This window comes from Camelus bactrianus, chromosome 3 (assembly GCF_048773025.1).
Source record: "Camelus bactrianus isolate YW-2024 breed Bactrian camel chromosome 3, ASM4877302v1, whole genome shotgun sequence".
Classification (NCBI taxonomy): Eukaryota; Metazoa; Chordata; class Mammalia; order Artiodactyla; family Camelidae; genus Camelus; species Camelus bactrianus.
This window is the reverse complement of record NC_133541.1, coordinates 22,852,074-22,857,375: the sequence shown is the minus strand read 5'-3', so window position 1 is coordinate 22,857,375 and position 5,302 is coordinate 22,852,074.

The window sequence follows — 5,302 nt, the reverse complement described above, 5'->3', positions numbered from 1 at the left end:
GAACACTTTAAAGATTTAATAAAATTTACCCTGAGTGTGGTCTTTGCCATAATTTGAGACAAAAAAGGGGATGCTTATTAAAATGTCTGCAATCATAGAGTTAAGATTATCTATTATTATTTATTTTATATATATATCTATGATTACATATTATTAAATTAAATGATCACAGAGATAGAAGAAGCCTAAAAAATGACTGGCATTTAAATGAATACAACCAAGAACTAGAAATGTGGAGATGTGGAGGAATTTTTACACAATCACAGAGAAAGTTATGGTATAGAATTTAACATTAATTAGTTTTATTTACTTCTACGACTATTCTATTTTCACAACACAGAGTTTTCATGCTTTCTTGTTCCTATATTCAGGAAATAATTTAGTATCATTCTAGAAGTGATGAGAAATTTCTGTTTATATAAAATGGAATAGTTATCTATAGAAAATAATCACCATGCTGTCTACTTGACTTTTAGGGTAACTTTTCATCCTATAGTGACTTTGTCCTGGAGAGGCTGTGATTTACATTTGCATAAATAATTTAAAAATACAAGGATATACATTTAATATAGAAGTAATAAGTAGACATTATAATTATACACTCTTCATTTTAGTATCTTTGGGAATTACAAATGGTTGCTCTTCTTAGCATATATGACAATTCATGAGTACACTGCCATATATTAAACTTAACTTGGAGTGCTTTCATTTTATTCTGTACCATTTGCTTAAACTAAATTAATTCATGGGAGCAACTGATGAGATAAAAGGACTCAGAACACATACTTAAACCAAAATATTGTAGTCTTAGACTTTCTCAGTGAATACAGAAGTACCTACTATTCTCATTTGAAAGAGGTCCTGGTTTAATTCTTGAGAACTGACACACTAGAGTGTGCTGGGGATGCCTGTAATATTACTCCATTAGATCTATTGTCAAAAAATTGCGCTTTACATATCTGACTGCACACACTTTGCATAAATTGCCAGGTTTTGTGATGACTTCTTTATTTGACTTTGCGGAGTTTCATAATGCTGTGCTAATGTAATGCACTGCTTTGTCTGCCCAGCTCTGTGTTTAAAGCTTTATTTGATCAGATTCTGAAAGAAATGCTTTGTGTAACATCATGTCCATGTTTCTCAAGTAAAGAGCTTACATTTATTTGTACCTGCGTATTTCTTATTCACTTCTTTTCTGTATGGCATTGGCATGCTTCAGAGAAAAGACAGTTTATAGTGTATTTGATTACACAGTTAGACATAACAGTTTAGCACAATATGCTGTAATCATGACTACTCAGAAAAGCAATTTAGTTCTGATCTTGTCAAATTAAGTGTGTATTGAATATATAATTCACCCTCACGAAAAAGAGCTATTCTAAGGCAGTAGTGAGCAAAAAACAACTATTACTTGTTATCATTATTTTCTTTTAAGTAGTGGATTGGTAGAATCCGTTGGACTATCATGGGATTAATCTTTCAGTAATCTATTTTTTAAATGAGAGTTATAGAGAGGTTAGTTTTTGTGAGTAGTACTATCAAAGTAAGAGGAAATCAGCTTGAAATAAAAAGGGAGAAGAAGAGAGATGATGTATAAAAAAAGATGTGTATGAAGGAGGAAGGAACATTAAAGGAATAAAAAAAGAAAGAATGGCTAGATGGTCACTGTAAGGAAGATGCCCTCATCCATTGCTTGTCAGGAGTTGCCATATAAACCACAGCCATTCCAACACTTGACCTCAATCTCTGTGCTAATCTCCTTTGAGCTTCACACAGACTAAACCAACACATCTTGCTGTGGAAACTCCATTTCTCAATGAAATCATCTGGCTATGATCATAGGTAGTTTTTGATACTTGTACCTTAGATTGCTTGTATGGATGTCAACTGGGTTCCTCTTTTCTTCTACTGTTTTTTCTGTTATCACTTCTTAATAAAGATAGAAGATAAACAGTGTCTGTTTGGTAGCATATATCTGAAATCGTATCAGAAGTTCCTTGGAGAAGAAGCAAATGACAAATATATTCAGAAATTTTCCTATTCAAATTAAGTTAATTTTGGTGATCACCAATACTACCAGGGATGTGGGGAAGCAGGGGACCCTTACATAATGTTAAAAGATGTGCAAAAAGGTGTAAAGTTTATTAAGGTCAATATTTACCAAAACTGAAAAATGTACCTACCTCTTGAGAAATCAGCTACATTAAATTTACTTACAAAATAGATTCACTAACATTTGCTGAATATATGAACTAGGAGACTCATTATTAATACTGCTTTAATGCAAAACAATAATAAACAATTTGATACAACAAAACCATCTATCAAGAGTGTAAGTAAATTACGGTACATAATTGTTTTGCTACTTTCAGAATAAACGAAGTAGATCGGTAAGTAGATCTGTTAAAATGTCTAAAATACATTATTCAGTGAAAAAAAAGATACAATTTAGTATGAAGAGTTTGGTCATTTTTATGTAGTTATGTGACAGCTGTTTAGGGATGTCATGATAATACTCAAATCTGAGTTTTAATTATATAATTCAGTTTTTCTCTTGTACCTTGCCAAAAATTATAATTAATATGTTAAGTTTAACTTGTAGTTTTCCATAAATATGCAAACAAATGACAGATGATAGACAGATGATAGATAGATAGATAGTAGATAGATAGATAGATAGATAGATAGATAGATAGATAGATAGATAGACAGTGAAATATATCAGTGTAGCTGAGGAGGAGAATCCTCAGCTATGCACAATCTGCAACTTGTTCGATCTGTCCTCAGATTATAGATACATAGTTGTGGGAACTGGGAAGAATAATTACTCTTGAATTATGTCAAACCCAAGTTTAAAGTCCACTTCTTATTCTAAATGAGCAAATTTAATTCCTGTTAATCAGTGGGAAAATCTACAAAATTTTTTTTCTTACATATCTAGAGGGTTTTCCATATTAGAAATCACAATAGTCAATAATTTTTTTGTAACAAAAACCAACGTTATTTTGAGAAGAGTAGACTAAAACAGTAGGATCACCCATGGTCCAAAACATATACCATAACTCTAGAGAATAAAATAATAATATTTAGCATTTTTACCCCAATTTATTTAACATATAAGAGCTTCATCTTCCCTCCTCGACAGGAATATTCTCTAGGGCAGAACTATACATCTGATTTCTTTGCTGCTGTTACATCAACTTGAACACTACTGACTCTCAATAAATACTTGGAGAAAAAAATATTCTGGTAATTGAAAATAATGGCCTGTGCAGTTGAAGGGTAGATATCTCTCCAAATGATCAACTATTAGTTTGTGTTTTACAAATTCTTCCTTAATATAAATACACAACAATCTTTCTTTTCAATTACTTAAAATAAATTGTGTTGCTTGTATTGTTGAGAGTCCTAATTTATTCTATTTACTATTTCCTCTCACAAAAGGTGACTCTTTCCATATTTGATTCTTTGGAGTCAACTCAGCCCTGCTGAATTTAAATATCCTCCATTTTCATCATTATCCCAAAAGCAACTGTGGCCTTGTATCTAACATCGTGCAAGTCATTGCATAACCTATAGGAACCTCCACATGACTTCTGTCCTTGATTCTATACATAAACCAGCACACCCTATTTTCATGGAAGCAAATGGCATTCTGTAGAGATGTATACTGTCTTTTTATATGGAGACATCCATGGATCCTACCATGAATTCCCTCAGCTGTCACATAAGAGGAAAAGGACTGAATAACTGCAAGTAATAATTTTCCATGAATTGTGCTGTTCTTTCTCACAGTCAGCCTATGAGTGGTAAAAGGTTTTTTTGAGAGAGCAAGTTAGACTATTTTAGAAGCTGTATAAACTATTTTAGGTGACAAGGGGACCATTTGGTGCACTGAAGTAGTAATTTGCTAGTGGCCTAAAAGAATTAATGAAGCTTTCAAAGGCATATGACAGACTTGAAAGGATTATGTACCAAAAAATTGTTTTACCATAAATGAAAACATCAACTAAAAAAGACATATGGTCTGTTCAGAGGATGCAAATTGAAAGAAAATCCAATGGGTAAGAAGAAATTTGGGAAGAAGTGAAAACTCAGAAAACAAATTTACAAATACAAGTAGAACTGACATATAAATTATATAACTTTATTATTATATAACTTATATAATATAATATACATAATACCATACATAATAAATCCACATAAATTCATTGACATTTGTGAGGTAATAAGAGTGTGGCAGAATTCATTTAAAATTAATATAAGTTTTCAATTAAATTTACATTACAAGCTTCAGAAATCATCATAGCAAACTGCCATTTTACTACTGCATAGATATTACAGCTATATAATATAGATCTAAATATGTCATTTAGAAATATATATGTAACAAGCTATTTCTCCTTAATAAAGTGATTTATCTAGTAGTCAAGTTAGTATTATAGTCGGCCCTCTTTATCTGAGGGGTCCACATCTGCAGATTCAACCAACTTTAAAATATTTAAAAAAAAAAATCCAGAAACTTCCAAAAAGCAAAACTTGAATTTGTGACACCCTGACAAATATTTACCTAGCATGTACATTGGATCGGGTTTTATAAGTAATCCAGATTTGATTTAAACTATATGAGAGAATGTGCTGTAGGTTATATCCAAATATTATGCCATTTTTATAAGGGACTTGAGCGTCTTTGGACTTGATGTCTTGTGAGGTCCTGCAACCAATTACCTGCGGAAACTGAGAGGACTGTATATGTAAATTGTCAAAACACATAAAAAGTGATATACTATATAGGAACACTATTTCTGGCCTATGAAAAAGATTATGCCTATAAAAGTTAAGAGAGGGAGGTTTTTTTTCATGTACAGTGATTTTTGCAGAGCAGATAAATCTGTTTCTTCACTGTTCTCCCAGACCTGTGCCTAAAAGTGTGATGTGCATAGATAAAATCCACAGGCTCCTTTACTTTTGTGGTCGATGGAGGCACAAGTAGGAAATCTGAGGAAAGGAGGAGTGTGAGGTCAAGGTATTTAATTTTGCTCCTCCGTCCCTGTGCAATTGGCTCTTTTCATGAAGCTGACCCTTTTTATTCAGGGAACCCTCTCCACGTGGGTACTCTCTCCCCAAAGGGAACTCTGTCCACAGAGCCCCTTCTCAGTCTGGGTTCTGGTAAACATGGGGCCCCTTCCTCGACCTTTATAGAGTAGAGGCAGTAACTGCACTGGCTTTCACCTGACCCTGGACACGGCATTCTCTCTTGTCCTATACTTACATTTTTCTTGTACTTTTAAAAATAATT